This window comes from Ascaphus truei, unplaced genomic scaffold, assembly GCF_040206685.1.
Source record: "Ascaphus truei isolate aAscTru1 unplaced genomic scaffold, aAscTru1.hap1 HAP1_SCAFFOLD_377, whole genome shotgun sequence".
Lineage (NCBI taxonomy): Eukaryota > Metazoa > Chordata > Amphibia > Anura > Ascaphidae > Ascaphus > Ascaphus truei.
Window position 1 is genome coordinate 311,000 of NW_027456708.1, and position 18,363 is coordinate 329,362.

Consider the following 18,363-nt stretch of genomic DNA (forward strand, 5'->3'; position numbering starts at 1 on the left):
ACAGGGAATGACACAACCGCAGGAAGTAACCATGATGGTCTCCACCCAGCCTTATTCGGTGCCCGGAGGAGTGTTGGTGGTTCGGGTGGCAGGCACTGAGACGGTAGTGGGCCTCTGCCTACAATGTCGGCTACCTGGCAGTACTATGGGCACGGCGGCGCGCTGTCCACAATGCGGTACCCAGTATTTGTGGCCGATGCCCACCTTTGTGCCAATTCAAGCGATTGACCCCCTTCTGGGGGATACGGCTATGCTGTCCGCCGAGTCCCCCGGTGCACTGTGGACCGAAAGTGCAGATCCCGGAGAATGGGGATCGGAGCCGATTACTACGGCTGGGTCAGAAGAGAAAGGAGCGGTCGGTCAGCATGCGGACCGAGAGACCAGAAGGCGGTCACCACGATCGGTGATCCCGAGCCCAGTAAAAGTGGATTCCTCCGATGAGGAACCCAAAGTGTTACCCGGGGCAGTGATCCGGCCTGTGGCAGTATCCTGTGGAGGAAACGGGAGGAAGGCGCCACTTACCGAGAACAATGGAGAAAGGAGTCTGGTGTCGCCCGTGGAGCGGAAGGTCGAGAGGCGGAGCCCTTCCATTCCGGGGACCGGCGGGTCCAGTGGCAACGGGCGATCCACGCCCACCCTGCGGAGCGGTAAGAGTAGCCCGTGTGGTTACCTAGCTCTGATAACGGCAGTTGCAGAGGAGAGGCCATGCCAGGCCCAGATGGTGCAGAAACAACCTGAGAGGCGGAGTCCCATGGCCGTGGTGACTGGCGGCGTCGATGGCGGAGGAAGAACCACTCCGAGCCGACGGAGCAGTGAGACACATCCTTACCCTCCACAGGCGCCGGTGGTGGCAACGGCGGAGAAAGGCCTAGTCCGGGCCCGAGCAGAGCGGAGAGCAGAACCATCACTTCCGGCAGCGAATGTCGTTCTGGAGGAAGAGATCCCGCATGGGGATCCATCTCAAGATGGCGGAGTTTCCGGTTCCGGCGATGACATCACTTCCGGCGGAGGTAGCGGAACGATCAGAGAGATGACAACAACGCATCGGCGATCGGGCAGTGTTTCCCGATCACCTGTGTCAACAAAGAGCTGGCAGGCTACAAGGAGAGCCGAGAAGGGTGAGGCTCAGCCAGCAGTGATCCGGGACAATCCAAGGGTAGAGAGCGGCTCGGAACCCCGCGGATACCATTTGCCCGTCCCTACGCCCAAACCCATGCCCTAGATAAAGCCCCTGTCCCAGTCACCTTTTCCCGTGGGTCCACGTCCAGTTTGGGAATGTCGGGAGGGTCCCAGGGAACCGGTGAGGAACGGACTGGGGAGAGACTGGCCAGTTATGCATCTGATGGTGGGTCGAGGGGTGGAGGGCAGTTGGGGGAGGCATCTACGTTGAGTTGGAGCTCTAGAGTGGCTATAGCAAAATTGGAGGAAAGGCCCAAGTTAGTGGGGTGGTCTAAGTCCCGATATACTGGGACATCCGGAGTGTCTTCCTGGGGGGACATGGAGGAGGGAGACTCCCTAGAGTCAGAGCCCGAGAAGGTTAGGGAGAACCGGTGGTGGGCCCCATTATTCGAGGGTTATGTGGGATGGATGGATTCCACTGATGAGGAAAATTGGGATTCTGATAGTTCCATAGAAAATTGGGATCGTGAAGTATCAGATGAAAATTGGTATACTGGGACAGCAGAAAGGATAGCTTACAGTTCCAGGGAGTGCCTTAAGGAAGTGTATGGGTATGATCCTCTAAGTCCTCTAGCATCCATGCCAGAGTTATGGGCTGTTTGTGGGTGTCCAGTATGTCACCCAGAGTGTTACAGCATTGCTGCTCTAAACCTAGTGGACCATGCTGTGCATAGGCCACCGTAAGAGGGTATGGTAGTACCACTAATGGATACTCCATCAGGGAGTAATCCTGGTTTTATACATCTACGTTAGGATGTATCTGTTATGTTTATGATGAAAAGATATGTACTGTAATGTGTATTGTTGTGTTTTGCAGTGCTACCTGAAGGAAGGTTCCGCAAATTTAGATCCCAGCCGCGTCGTTGGGTTCCAACAGGGGGAGAATGTAGCCAGTGTAAAATTGGTGTACATATCTCTTTCTCATGCTGGCAGTAAACCTGGTAAGTATGCAGGATTGCCAGTAGTCATCATGGAGGTTTGCCCTCAGACCCTGGTGAGGTGTCATATGTCCCAAAGGAAGTGACAACATGCTGTGTGTCCACGGTTAGTGACATCAGAGATGTGCCTGTTCCTAGGTGATGTAAGACACAGCACTGCCTAAAGTTAGGAGTTCAGTTCAGTTGGTGTTTTGACTCTGTTCAGGAGAGTCATGTGGAGGTCTGCAATAATGTTGCAGCAGTCTGATGCAGAGCTGTGAGTCTGGCAGCACAAGGCAGACAGAGAGAAGCTGGTGAATCTTCCTTAGGGGAGAGGTGGAAGCAACTCCATTAGAAAAGGAGGAACCTTCCCAAGGATTGCAGCAAGAACATGTGTGGCTAAGATACTACTGCGAGGGGCAGCTAGCCACCTCAAGCAATAAAGATGACCTTGTTCAAGTATACCCTCGTGTGTAAGTGTGGAGTAATTACACAGAGAGGGGCACCACAGAGGAGTGCCTCACCAGGACCATCCACAAGCGGACGCTGGGATCCTGATGAGGTGGAGGTGCTGCACTGGATATAGGTAGGACTCAGCACACTACCTCAGCTGCCTGTCTGGGTGGGCAATCCCCACACACCATCATGCGAGAGACTCAGGAGTCCTGTTGCCAACAGGTGCACCACCAGACATCACACTGTAATGGGGACTGGTTAGACCACAGGGGCCAATATGAGATTGGGTGGGTCAGGCCAGGTCAGAAAATCCGTTACATATATTTATATATATATATATATATATATATATATATATATATTAGAGAAAAAGAGAAAAGAAGCGCCCGATCCTTGTGTAAAATCAGATGGAAATATTTTATTACATCACTGACAAGACAAATGCACACTTACAATTTGTCTCATAAAATAAGGCATATTATGGGATCAGCCCATGCACCAACTGAAGACTCCACGGTCACCTCTGTGTGTATTGAAGTCCACAATGGTTCCGGATCTTGTGTCTGTGTCAGCCGCTGTCTCCAAGATGAAGGATCTTTACTTTCCTTTATGAGCGCTTAGTTGTAGCGTGCGGCCGCCATTCACCTCTCTCGTGGAGCACCGGGACCCGGAAAGGACTTGACACACATCTTTACGTCCTCACGCTGGTGCTAGGAACTGCTCGACCACCGTAGATTCAATGCCAGAAATCCCTACGCGTTTCTTCCGTCTTTGCGGATTTCATCAGGGGATGGATACCACACAGAACTGCCTGGTGTTAAATAGTCCCTTAGACCAATAAAAATCGTTTTTTCACAGCTGTGTTCAGTTCCATAGGTATCGTTAAGCTAATCTATACCTGGTGCAACGATGTTAATCTATTGCTGAATTAATTGAAAGAGAATATATTTATAATACATTTGAAACAAATAAAAGTGAAAACATATATAAAAACAGAATCAAATGAATTAATATGATGTAATTAAACTAAAACATTCATGACTACATAATGAAAGCAAATATAATCATAATAATGTTTAACAACAAAGGCTAATTGCAAATAATAAATAAAACCTATTCAAACCTAATCAATATTAGTAATATTGCATATTAATTGATTAAACATATATATAAAAGTAATGAAACTCCTGTTACATGTATAATAGCCCTTGCTAAAAAACTCAAAAATTCAAATGTTATTAGAGGACAACATTGTATAAACTTTCTATTGATTAGTGCTAACCAAAATAGTATAGCTAATTAGATATCATACTATTGTTATTAATTAGTGTTTCAAACACTACTAAGGTTTGGTTAAGCTTGTTTAGAGAGTGAATTAAAATTTGAAACTCCATATATAATGCAAAGGAAGAGATGAAAATAGTGCAATAATGCTTGATTAATTACAGTATTGAGACCTTATATCTGACATTAGATTATGTTCATGTAGGTTAAATCAAGTACTGGATAAAGAGTGAGTAATTCGTAATTTTAAAATTGCTTTGTTTTGTTTGTATTTATACTAACCCTGGAAAAATTAGTTATTTGGTGGGAGATTATAATAATACTATTCACACTGGAGATCCACACTGGTCTCCTATGTGATTGAGCTACAAATAACATATAAAATATATCAATATTACATAAAAGCAAAATAATCCCCCTTAATCATGGAAGATTTGAGTTTGGAAGAATACAACCAGTACAGCATTTACAAAGAGATGAACCAAGAGGCAGCAATCCAAACTGTTGTGATAAGATTGTATAAATAAAAATGTCTAAATAAAAAGTGTGTGTGATGTGCAATATGAGATGAAAAATCAATTTTCATTATAATATATGTGATAATTATACAACAATTTCAATATGTGAATGTTAAGTGATTTAATAAATTATTGGATATAGTGAAGATGAATTTTATAATATGTGTATTAATAAAATTATAAATTTATTGACATTAATTATAATGTCTCAATTGTGTCTATGTGATTGTGAATAATATATAATACAAGTGATAAAAAATATATAATAGAATATACACAAAAACTATATATTAAATATATAATTTGTTTGAAAAAAAAAATCTTGTGATATTTTGTTTCAATTCAGACCAGGGGTCCCCCATTGCATACACCGACTAAGAAATCAAAGGGAGCACGATAAACATGCTCAACCCAGACCTCTGAGATCCCATCAATGTAAACATGAGAATAGTTAAACGATGGTGCTTATATCGATACAGTCATTGAGACCTACTGGACTCAATGTTTCCAACATATATATCCAGTAGGTCTCCCTTAAATTCAGTTTCTTAACTCTATCACCACTCAGTACCGTTAAGGGGATGTGTTCCAAGCACAAGACTCTTAGAGAAGATGGATCCTTATTATGTTTGTCCAAAAAGTGTCTAGACAGGTTATGAGTTGTAATGCCATGTATGATGTTTCGTTTTTTTATTATATATGATTTTGGCTCATTTTTTCACATGTTTTTTATGTGTTCACAATTTTCTTATGAGCCTATTATACTTATATTATATGTTTAGTATAGTCCTATGACTTATTGAGTCATTTTTGTGATTTGCATAGCAAAAATATTTTTAATTTTCATTTTTTCAAAATATTTTTATTTTTAATTTTTTCACCCATTTTTTCAATTATATGCACACTTCTTTTTTGTTTTTTAATCATCTAATGAGTTTTTTTATTATTTTTTAGGCAAGTTATACATTTGATTCATGCCATTTTATACTGATATTTATTTATTTACAATAAACTATTAAACCTGGTGATTGATATATATATATATATATATATATACAATACAAATTTATGCAACTGTTCGGGACACTTAGCAGTGGCCTAAACAGAGATCGAAATTTTATGAGTCATTACTGACACTAGTGAACTCTCGTCCCATGAGCGCTAAACCATGTCTGTACACATTGTGCTATATGTATGCACACACAGCTGTCTCTCACACATACTAATACTCCTTGTTTTTCCATCCCTATACACCAATAGGGACCACTAAGTATCCACACACACTTTTAGTTGTGCTACTAACTCTCACATTTCCACACCCACCCACACCATTTATATCCACTCCCACTCCACACACACCTTGTGTAAAGCACTGTATACACTGTGGGCTCCCCATTCATTTTTATTCACACTGATACACATACACACTCTTTCTTCACTTGCTTTCATTACCTTTTGACACCTCTAGCCATAAATCTCATCCACACCAGGGAAGGACCAGCACAGATAACATTCCAAGAGACACTGTTTTTTAAGTAACCTTTTGCTTCATTCATTGTAACATCGCCGGAAGAAGAGATCAGTGTATCTCGAAAGCTCGCACAAATAAAAGCATTTCGTTAGCCACAGAACGGTATCATCTATTTATTTTTTGATTATTGAAGCTCGGCTAACACGGTACTGATACCTCTACATGGATATATATATATATATATATATATATATATATATAATCAAAAAATAAATAGATGATACCGTTCTGTGGCTAACGAAATGCTTTTATTTGTGCGAGCTTTCGAGATACACTGATCTCTTCTTCCGGCGATGTTACAATGAATGAATATGCAAATATAGCTGTATGCTCATCTGCATGTCTTAGGCAGGTCTGCAACCCCGCCTTTCCCCATTATCACCCAGCATACAGCACTTCCACTGCAGCAAGGGATTCTGGGAAATGACATGCAAATGAGCACACAGTGTCACTTTTTGCCTCAATAACCATTTTTAACATGGTTCCCTATAGGCTTAAGCTTGCTGCATGGTCACAGCTTTGAGCACAGCCAGGGTTAAGGTGCAAACCCAGAAAACCACCCACAGACAGCTGTTTCGACCTTGATGGGTCTCATCAGTGTGGGGTTGATTTTACTGGGAATGCAAGAGAGGCAAAAAGTGACACTGTGTGCTCATTTGCATGTCATTTCCCAGAATCCCTTGCTGCAGTGGAAGTGCTGTATGCTGGGTGATAATGGGGAAAGGCGGGGTTGCAGACCTGCCTAAGACATGCAGATGAGTGTGTGTGTGTGTGTGTGTGTGTGTGTGTGTGTGTGTGTGTGTGTGTGTGTGTGTGTGTGTGTGTGTGTGTGTGTATATATATATATCTTATACTATATTAGTGAAAGCACTGTATGTTTGCCTGCCTGCCTGCCTGCATGCATGCCTGCCTGCTGGATGTCCGGTGTCCCTAGCGGCAATCTCATTGGTCCCTTGGCCCGCCCGCCCCCGCACACCTCTCATTGGCCTCACACACTCACACCACCCCCTTGGCCCGCCCCCCACACCTCTCATTGGCCTGAGGCGGAGTGACGGGCCAAAGGTCCAAAAAAATAAATAAAACACACACACACACACACACACACACACACACACACACACACACACACACACACACACACACACACACCTCTCTCCCCCCTCTCTCCCCCCTCTCTCCCCCCTCTCCAAATCACCTTTTCCCCCTCCCCAGCGGCATCACCTCTTCCCCCTCCCCAGCGGCATCACCTCTTCCCCCTCCCCAGCGGCATCACCTCTTCCCCCTCCCCAGCGGCATCACCTCTTCCCCCTCCCCAGCGGCATCACCTCTTCCCCCTCCCCAGCGGCATCACCTCTTCCCCCTCCCCAGCGGCATCACCTCTTCCCCCTCCCCAGCGGCATCACCTCTTCCCCCTCCCCAGCGGCATCACCTCTTCCCCCTCCCCAGCGGCATCACCTCTTCCCCCTCCCCAGCGGCATCACCTCTTCCCCCTCCCCAGCGGCATCACCTCTCCCCGCTCCAAATCACCTCTCCCCGCTCCAAATCACCTCTCCCCGCTCCAAATCACCTCTCCCCGCTCCAAATCACCTCTCCCCCCTCCCCGCTCCAAATCACCTCGCTTCCCGCAGCTGCCACGCGGCGCGTAAGATGGCGGACCCCCTTCCTCCCTCGCGGCGCCGAGTCAGACGGTGGCGGCGCCCGGAAGTACAGGTAGGTGTCGCTCCCCACCTCCGGCGCCAAACGGAACTGAGAAAGGGCGCATCAACTGAGGTGTGTGTGTGTGTGTGTGTGTGTGTGTGTGTGTCACTGTCCACTGCCCCCCCCTCCTGTCCACTGCCCCCCCTCTTGTCCACTGCCCCCCCCCCTCCTGTCCACTGCCCCCCCCCCTCCTGTCCACTGCCCCCCCCCCTCCTGTCCACTGCCCCCCCCTCCTGTCCACTGCCCCCTCCCTCCTGTCCACTGCCCCCCCCTCCTGTCCACTGCCCCCCCCTCCTGTCCACTGCCCCCCCCTCCTGTCCACTGCCCCCCCCTCCTGTCCACTGCCCCCCCCTCCTGTCCACTGCCCCCCCCCCTCCTGTCCACTGCAGGAAATGCAGGGGGAGGAATCCATGCCTTTGAGGCGCCCCCCCCCCTCCCTTTGACGCCCCCCCCTCCCTTTGACGCCCCCCCCCTCCCTTTGACGCCCCCCCCCTCCCTTTGACGCCCCCCCCCCTCCCTTTGACGCCCCCCCCTCCCTTTGACGCCCCCCCCCCTCCCTTTGACGCCCCCCCCCCCTCCCTTTGACGCCCCCCCCCCTCCCTTTGACGCCCCCCCCCTCCCTTTGACGCCCCCCCCCTCCCTTTGACGCCCCCCCCCTCCCTTTGACGCCCCCCCCTCCCTTTGATGCCCCCCCCCCTCCCTTTGACGCCCCCCCCCTCCCTTTGACGCCCCCCCCCTCCCTTTGACGCCCCCCCCCTCCCTTTGACGCCCCCCCCCTCCCTTTGACGCCCCCTCCCTTTGACGCCCCCCCCTCCCTTTGACGCCCCCCCTGCCTTTGACGCCCCCCCCTGCCTTTGACGCCCCGCGCGCACACACTGACTGACTGCCGCACGCACGCACACACTGACTGACGCGCACACAAAGCCTGACTGACGCACGCACACACTGACTGAGGCACACACTGACTGTGTGTGCGTCAGTCAGTCTGTGTGTGTTTGTGTTTCTGCCTCAGACTCACTGACGCGCGAGCAAACACACAGTGACTGACGCACACACGCTACATGAAGCTGTAAAGGAGGGAGGGAGGGGGGGGACTGGATTGATGTGAATGGGGGACAAACAGAGAGAGGGGGGAGGAGAGAGAGGAACGGGAACATTACATCCCGGGCAACGCCGGGTCTCTCAGCTAGTATATATATATATCTCTCAGCAGAAACTATCTTTCCCTAGCACAGTGCCTGGGAAATGTTACTGTCTTGTTTCTAATCTACACAGTATGTGACAAGTGATCCGTTTTGAAGTCTAAAAACTACAACTCCCATGATCCCCTTAGTGTGAGCATGCGCAGTATGACACAGAGCTGTGACCTGGATGTAGTCGGTGTCTCCACTTCCGGGAAAGAGAAGATGTAGAAATAAAGTGGTGCAGGAAGCACACAGGAGCCTTCTCTGTAAGTAACTTACTTTGTATTCAAAGCATTAGAGCAGGTATATGCAAACACGTGGTGTTTCAGGACAGACACGTCCTCTCCTCAGACCATACACCTTACTGCAATAGTGACACTAACAAGTATATACACCCCTAGGGGTTACACAATCACCTCATACCCAGCACCTGTGTTTACAGCCGGGCAGCCACTTCAGCGTCAGTACTTTCTGGTTGTCGCCAAACAACCTGGAAACCAATAACAAAATAGAGAGTCACACATGGACAGCTCAGCACACTTGCTGAACTGTGAGAAGTCACATTGCATAAGTTACATTTAAGTAACAGTAAAATTAAGCAACATGTATGCACTGTATTGGTGCCATAAAGGATATTTAATGACTATAAATTAGTCTGAAGAGCTGGAAGCTGCCATGCTGATATTTTCTTTCTTAGATAATATTTCTGCTGAAAGGTGCAAGTTTAAAGATGGTTCAATGTTATGAGCTCTCAGTCAAAAGCAGCATTATTACACACATGTACAGTATCTGGGCATAAGATAACAAGGCAATCTACAAACCATTAGGGATATATAGGATTAAAAGACATAACTCCTATTATAGATAGTGAAGACACCGAGGCACATAGGCTAGATCATAAGTGTTATCTAGTAACTTATTAATAATAGAGTAGACTTAAGTGGGATAAACAGAATAGTAGAATCCATAGCAGTCGTGGGCCAGAGTGACAGAGGTTTAAACCTGTGTCTCTGGTATATCCACCTGCATATATCTGGGTTAATAGTAGAGGCTGACCTTACCCCAGGAACCAGTCTAGTTAAAGTCACAATACTTACTTCGACAGGGAGATTCTGCTGCTGGAGAAGCTCTATGAGACAGGACCAGGGCTCGGGAGCGAGCACACGTCAGGGGAACACGTATGAATATAAATATGTTTCTCTGACTGCATTACACAGTGATTTAGTGACCCCTCTAGCAGAATCTTTGCCGATTGATCAGAGGAGAAAGGATCGATCTGCAACTTAGTTAATCACTTGTCAGTGTTTGCATTGAAGGGGAATTTTTTTTTTGAAAGGCAGCTTAAACTGCTGCTTTAAATCCAACCTAGCGGCGGGAAAACATGAAATCTCTTGGTGTACTTGACTTCCCTGAAAAGGATGAAATCACCATTTAACCCTTTGGGTGCCCTATTGATGTAGTTGCTATGTCACCGCGTCTAGCCCCATGATGTAATAGCTACGTCATAGTAATCCTGCTGGGTTTCCTATGGGAGATGTCATTCTGTGCTCCTGTGCAGGGCAGGATGGATCTATCACTACGTGGGATAGAAGGGAGGGGGTCTCCCTGTCTGTTCTGTCATCAGTGAGGGAGCAATCACGTGACCCCTCCATCACTCAAAGGGTTAAAATAACTCTTTGTGTATTGTGAAAGAAATCCTGTTCTCTATTTGTCCAGGAACATTTATGTGTTTGACTAATGAGGGCATTATAATTACTTTGTTTTCTATGGAAGTGTTATGTTTTTTTGTTTGCTAAACAGGATTTTTAATTTGACAATTCGCTACATTTAACCTATTAAATATGCCATTGTTGTTGGTTCACGTTCTTCCTAGGAGGGACTGTCCCTTTAAATACCATTTTCCTACTCTGCTTCAGTTTAAATAAAGTGATAGAAACAAAAAGGGGTGAACTGCGCTCTAGTAATTGTGAACAAGTGCTTAGTGCTCATTCAGTGATTAATAAGTGATTAATATATAAATATATAAACCTGTTACTTTAAATGTGAAGGTGTGCAGCTGTATTCGTGGAATGGCTCCACAGACCAAGGCTAGAAGAACAAAGACAAAAGAAACAGCGCAAAAAACCTCATAGTGTAGTATATATAAAAAACTTATATTGGTATAGCAGGTGAGTATTGCACGTACATCAGTTAAAATATTTACTGGCAGTACATGTATATGGACATGTTACCAATCAGCAACGGATGGGGTATAGTGGTCATCAGATGGATATTCTTCTCCTTTCACGTCTCTAAATGCTCTCTGCACGAATCAAACAGCTGTGGTGTATGGCATCAGCCCCACATCGTGGACACAGCAACCCGGTTGAATTCGTCTGTCCCGCGGTGTACTCACAGCTGTTGCTGCAGAGAAGCAAGCTCTCACTCCCTGGCTTTCCGGCGTCTGTCCGCACGTGTGACGTCTACTTTGGGCGAACGTCAATGACGTCATCCGGTGGCGCCAAAAGTTTCACAGTATCAGCCGGTCAGGGAGGCTGCGGGAGGGAACGGAGATGGAACAGAATAGCAGATAGGATAGAATCGCACAGCGGGTAGTACTGGAAATGCGCCCTCTCATCCAACGCGTTTCGTACTTCAAATGTACTTCGTCAGGGATCCCTGATGAAGTACATTTGAAGTACGAAACGCGTTGGATGAGAGGGTGCATTTCCAGTACTACCCGCTGTGCGATTCTATCCTATCTGCTATTCTGTTCCATCTCCGTTCCCTCCCGCTGCCTCCCTGACCGGCTGATACTGTGAAACTTTTGGCGCCACCGGATGACGTCATTGACGTGCGCCCGAAGTAGACGTCACACGTGCGGACAGACGCCGGAAAGCCAGGGAGTGAGAGCTTGCTTCTCTGCAGCAACAGCTGTGAGTACACCGCGGGACAGACGAATTCAACCGGGTTGCTGTGTCCACGATGTGGGGCTGATGCCATACACCATGGCTGTTTGATTCGTGCAGAGAGCATTTAAAGGAGACGTGAAAGGAGAAGAATATCCATCTGATGACCACTATACCCCACCCGTTGCTGATTGGTAACATGTCCATATACATGTACTGCCGGTAAATATTTTAACTGATGTACGTGCAATACTCACCTGTTATACCAATATAAGTTTTTTATATATACTACACTATGAGGTTTTTTGCGCTGTTTCTTTTGTCTTTGTTCAGTTTAAATAAATCCTGAGATTACAATCCCATAAGAGTTTGTACAATCAGCCTTTTCTCCTTGCTAGCTATCCTAAGCACTCCTTTTCCTCTCACCCCACACAAGTCTTTCCCCGTCTTAGGAACGCAGGGCCACACTTTTCAAAGCCTTATTTAACTAGAGGCAGCTGTTGACATTATGGATAACTTTGGTTGCTGTCACCTACACTACTTTACCTAGTTTACTGGGCAGCTAATGGCAAATCTATATTCTCCAGACTATTACTCTGTGAACATTACCATCACTTATTGTCTTTCCAAATCCTCGCAAAACCCCCCGAAACTACTGAAGTTACAGAAATATTCATTTAGTTTATCCCACAAACAGCTTGTCAAATTATTTCCCCAATACCCCCTCAAGAGAAGAGTTACCAGTCTCGCATGGTTTCTCTTACTGTGTTTCTATTGCTGTTTGTGTTCTGTATCCCCCTTCCTCTTACAACCTTTATTTGCGTCCCAGGTACAGATGGTTATTTTTCCTTATCCACTTTGCCTCCTCTGTTTACCAAACACTAGATTCACTAAAGTGCAATAGCGTCAATTGCATTGTAACAGCCACTCAAGTAAATGGCAATGAGCATGTGATCATAGCAGCTCTTTGCACCTCTCCCCTCACTCCTGTCTTCTCACAGCCTTGTTCAGCACCATTGCTGCCCGTATGTAGCCTTAGGTTGAGTCCATGGTGACTCCAGCCATGCAGATGCGCACTTAGGGAAAGCGAGTGCTTTCCCTGGCCTTAGTTCGCGTGCCGTCCGGGGGCGTGTTGGGGGCGGGCCAGTGACGTCACGGAGCTGGTTCTCCCTCATTGGGCGATCCGCTCACGTGACCGACCCTGCGCTCAAACTAGAAAATTAATGTCGTTGTGACAGGGTAAATACAAGCCACCAGTTATATGCCTGGAAAACCTATGTCTAGTCTGCAGTGCAGCACTGACTAGGTTAACTTCAGCTGGGAACCTCAGGACAATTAGTGGTATCCCAGCTGCCTAATCAAGGTGTGTTAAAACCCAGGTTGTAGACACATGAAGCTGGCTGTTGATGAGTGAGGAGTAAGCTGCTGCTAAAGAGATTTCCTGATACAAGGTCTGATTAGAAAAGTAGATGAATTGTGAACTGTATGTCCCCTGCATAGAAAAGGGCAACTGCCATATACACTGTCTGCTAAAGAGAAACTGTTTTTGTCTGTTTGCTGAAGGTAAAGCCATTTTCGTTTGTTGCTGAAAAAGAGCTATTTTAGTTTTGTGTGCTGTATATTTTTCAAGGCAAAATAAAACAGCCTTGTCAAGAAACCCACGTGTATAGTTGCATGTACCCTGCAACATATGGTTGTCAAGAAGTGAGATTTGATTTTTTTCAAAAAGGCTCCTGCAGTTAAAAGGCCACACACACACAAGAATGGAAGAAATGTTGAAAGCGTTTCTGTGCGAGCAGGCCTGGCTGCAAGCAGAGAGAGATGAAAGACGGCAGCAGCAAACCGAGCTCGTAGCCCAGCAGCAGGCAGCACAGGAGGAGTAAATGGCCAAGCTGCTGACCCAATTCCAGGGGTCTGCCAGTACAGAACCTGCAAGCAAACCCCCGATACTCCTGAGGAAAATGGCTCCGAACGAGGATCCAGAGGCTTTTTTACTGACTTTTGAAAGAGTTGCCGAAGCTCAGGGCTGGGCTACAGATCGCTGGGCAACTGCTTTGGCCCCGCTCTTCATAGGAGAAGCCCAGGCCTCATATCAGGATCTCCCAGCAGATCAGGCAATGGACTACCGCCAAGTAAAAGCCGCCATACTGGATCGCTTAGGTCTGACCCCAGAGACCTACCGGCAGCAGTTCCGGAACATGAAGTACACCGCTAAGATGAGACCCCGGGTCCTCGCTCAGCGATTATTGGACTTGTGTACACACTGGATACAACCTGAGGAGTGCACTAAGGAGGCAATTCTGGAGCAGGTGGTTTTGGAACAATTTCTACAAATAATACCCCCTTCCGCACGCTCGTGGGTAAAACGCCACGCTGCTGAAACCATAGCTTTGGCGGTCCGACTCGTGGAGAACTTCCTTGGGGCTGAGCAGCAGGCGAGTGTCCTGGACCCGACTCCACCGGCACTTGCGGATGCCCAAAGAGGGAGGTCGGATCAATGGGGAACCTACGGCCCGTCACGGAACCGCCAAGTCCAACGGAAGGAGCAGTCGTTCCAGCAAGGGCGGAGTCCAAAGGCTGGTCCCCACAGAGACCCTCATCCGGAAGCAGATGTCGGCTCGTCGCAAAATGAGAGGAACTTCCGAGGACGTCGCCCACAGGACCCACCAGATGCCTGGTCTCCAGTAACCGGTCCAGCGGAGCGCTATCCACAGCCCCCTCCTGCTAGGGAACCCTCTCCATGTTCCACCTGCGGAGAACAAGGCCACTGGTATGTGGACTGTCCACTGATGGATTGTTCATTCAGCAGAACCATCGCCTCGGCTTATACTGGGGAAAATTACAAGCCCCGGCTACTTCCTGATTGGGCGAAAAACCGTTCAGGCCCTTGTAGATTCGGGCTCTGGGAAAACTCTGGTCCTCCAGGAACTGTTACCGCCTAACGTGTGTTCTTTTGACTCCTCATGGAGCATAGAATGTATACACGGCGATGTAAAACGCTATCCGACGGCCAAAATCCGGCTACAGGTAAAAGGTCAGGATGCTTACCTCGAAGTAGGAGTCGCTCCTAGGCTCCCGGCCCCCGTTGTGCTCGGTTGGGACTGGCCTTTCTTTTCGGACCTAATGGCCCCAGTCTTTCACGAGGAGCCTCCTTCTAGGGCTCAAGAGAACCCTGGCAAACTGTTCCCCTTCTCGGCAGAACTTTTTCCCAGTAGACACCGGGTTCAAAAGTCTCGGAAGCAAAGACGCTTGGACAAACAGGACTGGTTGCAGAAATCTGGGTCTCAAGGTGACCATTCTAGTAGTCAGAGGTCACAAGTGATGGCTGGGGATGGCCAAAGGGAGGGGGATATGGGCCCTGGAGATTTACCAGACCTGTACCTCCCTGACTTTCACCAGAAGCAAAGGGAAGACCCAGTCCTTGCTAGACAGTATGACAAGGTGGTGAAAATTGATGAACAGATTTTAGATGCCCAGGGGGTGATAGTATTCCCCCATTTTGAGCTATCAAAGGATATCCTATATAGGGTGAATAGGCAGACACAAACAGGGGAGGTCACTAGACAGATATTGGTTCCCAAGGCGTTTGTTAAATCTGTGTTCTCTCTAGCCCATACTGTCCCTTGGGGTGGTCACCTGGGCAGGCATAAAACATTGGACCGTATTTCATCCCGATTCTATTGGCCAGGGATGCATAGTGATATTGCTAAGCTATGTGCAGCATGTCCGGAGTGCCAGCTAACTAGTCCAAAAGGACAAAAACCAGCCCCTTTGGTTCCCCTACCCTTGGTGTCAGTTCCCTTTGAGTGGATTGGGGTAGACTTGGTAAGACCTGTAGAACCTTCTGCGAAAGGACACAGGTTTATCCTTGTAATAGTTGATTATGCGACAAGATATCCTGAGGCGTTCTCCCTGAGAACAGCAACAGTGAAGCAAGTAGCCAACAAGTTGTTGGAACTGTTCTCACGGGTTGGACTTCCCCAGGTTATGTTGACAGACCAAGGTAGAAATTTCATGGCTAAACTGATGCAGGATGTCTTAAAGTTACTAGAGGTCAAGTCTGTTCGGACATCGGTCTACCATCCACAGACTGACGGATTGGTAGAAAGATTTAACCGAACTCTAAAAGGGATGCTGAGGAAATTCGTAGACTCAGAAAAGAGAGCCTGGGATGAACTTCTCCCTTTTCTGCTGTTTGCAGTGCGGGAAGTTCCCCAGGCCTCCAAGGGATTCTCTCCATTTGAATTGCTCTATGGCCGCCAACCCCGGGGTATCCTAGACCTCTTAAAGGAGTCCTGGGAGGAACAGCAGTCCCCTTCTAAGAATACCCTGCAATATGAACTAGACCTTAGGAAGCGCCTAGATGTGGTCGGCCATTTTGCCAGGGAGAATCTTAGATCTGCCCAGGACAGTCAGGAGAGACATTACAATGAGAATGCTCGCATGAGTGTTTCACCCAGGAGACCAGGTGTTGTTATTGTTACCCAGTTGCGAGACTAAACTCCTGGCCAAATGGCAGGGCCCATTCGAAGTACTCCGCCGTACGGGTGATGTGGATTACGAGATCGCTCAACCAGGGTCCAGGAAGGGTAAACAAATTTACCATGTGAACTTGCTGAAACCCTGGAAGATGCAGCGGTCTCTATTCATCCACCCGGTGGAGGAGGAAACGGACTTGGGTCCTCAGCCTCCACGGGAGAACATCGTGAGTGACGATAAAATCCCAATGGGTAAACAGTTGTCCTCTGAACAAAAAGGGGACTTGTTAGCAATAATTACACAATTCCAGGATGTTTTTTCTGACTTACCAGGAGAAACTAACTTAATTTCCCATGCAATCGAGACAGCACCTGGGGTAAAAGTACGTTTCTGTCCTTATAGGTTGCCTGAAAGTCATAGGGCTCTGGTAGAGAAGGAGGTACAAGAAATGTTACACTTAGCAGTGATTCAGGAATCATGCAGTGAGTGGTGTAGTCCACTAGTTATGGTCCCTAAACCCGATGGGAAGGTAAGATTTTGTGTGGACCTCTAAAAGGTCAATGCGGTATCCAAGTTTGACGCATATCCGATGCCAAGGGTGGACTAATTAATTGACACCCTTGGTAACGCGGAATATATATCCACGTTGGACTTGACAAAAGGGTACTGGCAAATACCCTTAGAGGAAAAGTCCAAATGCAAAACAGCCTTTGCCACTCCCATGGGTTTATACCAGTTTGTGACAATGCCATTTGGACTGCATGGAGCCCCAGCCACATTTCAGAGACTCATGGATAAGGTACTAAGGCCCCATAGATCTTATGCCGTAGCCTACCTAGATGACATTGTCATTTATAGTAAACACTGGCTGGCCCATCTAAATAGGCTGAAAGCGGTCCTCAAATCTCTAAGGGAGCCAGGGCTCACAGCCAACCCTAAGAAATGTGCCTTGGGTAAAGCGGAAACCAAATATTTAGGGTATGCAGTGGGAGGTGGAAAAGTAAGGCCACTAGCTGACAAGGTAGCTGCCCTGAAAGAAGTTCCGACCCCCCAAACGAAAACGCAGGTACGCTCTCTGCTGGGTTTAGCAGGGTACTACCGGCGGTTCATCCCCAACTATTCGGAAGTGGCAGCCCCTTTAACGGACCTCACAAAGTGTGCCCCTACACAAGTGGTGTGGTCAAGGGATTGTCAGAGAGCCTTTGAGGACATAAAAAGGTGTCTATCAGAGGGTCCCATCCTTAGAAGCCCAGACTTCAACAGCCCTTTTATAGTGCAAACAGATGCATCAGAGATAGGGCTAGGGGCAGTGTTGTCACAACAGTTTGAGGGAGTTGAACATCCTATCCTTTTCCTGAGTAGGAAATTGTTCCCAAGGGAAAAAAATTACTCAGTGATTGAGAAAGAGTGCCTTGCAGTAAAGTGGGCAATCGAGGCTTTGAGGCATTACCTGGCAGGAGTCCATTGTACTTTGGTGACGGATCATGCTCCACTGAAATGGTTAAATAGCATGAAGGATTCCAATACTAGATTGACTAGGTGGTATATGGCCCTCCAACCCTTCTTATTTGAGATTCAGCATAGGCCGGGAAAAGAGAACGCAAATGCTGACTTCTTTTCTAGAGAAGGGCTGGATGGTCGGGCTTCAGCCGTGCGTAGCCCCAGCCACACACTAACAGGGGAGGAATGTGACAGGGTAAATACAAGCCACGAGTTATATGCCTGGAAAACCTATGTCTAGTCTGCAGTGCATCACTGACTAGGTTAACTTCAGCTGGGAACCTCAGGACAATTAGCCTTGTTCAGCACCATTGCTGCCCGTATGTAGCCTTAGGTTGAGTCCATGGTGACTCCAGCCATGCAGATGCGCACTTAGGGAAAGCGAGTGCTTTCCCTGGCCTTAGTTCGCGTGCCGTCCGGGGGCGTGTTGGGGGCGGGCCAGTGACGTCACGGAGCTGGTTCTCCCTCATTGGGCGATCCGCTCACGTGACCGACCCTGCGCTCAAACTAGAAAATTAATGTCGTTGTGACAGGGTAAATACAAGCCACCAGTTATGTGCCTGGAAAACCTATGTCTAGTCTGCAGTGCAGCACTGACTAGGTTAACTTCAGCTGGGAACCTCAGGACAATTAGTGGTATCCCAGCTGCCTAATCAAGGTGTGTTAAAACCCAGGTTGTAGACACATGAAGCTGGCTGTTGATGAGTGAGGAGTAAGCTGCTGCTAAAG

At 47.7% G+C, this 18,363-nt stretch overlaps 1 protein-coding gene across 2 annotated transcripts in view; it reads left to right on the top strand.

The window, feature by feature from the left end:
* LOC142483866 (uncharacterized) overlaps positions 1-18,363 on the top strand; it is a 131,497-nt gene that overhangs the window by 104,134 nt on the left and 9,000 nt on the right. The window contains exon 1 of one of the 2 annotated variants that reach the window (XM_075583795.1): positions 8,948-9,033. The exons of the other annotated variant lie outside the window; for it this stretch is intronic. The gene's annotated coding sequence lies outside the window, so the exon portion shown is untranslated. Of the gene's footprint in view, positions 1-8,947; positions 9,034-18,363 lie in introns of those variants that run through there. 2 annotated transcript variants of the gene reach the window in all.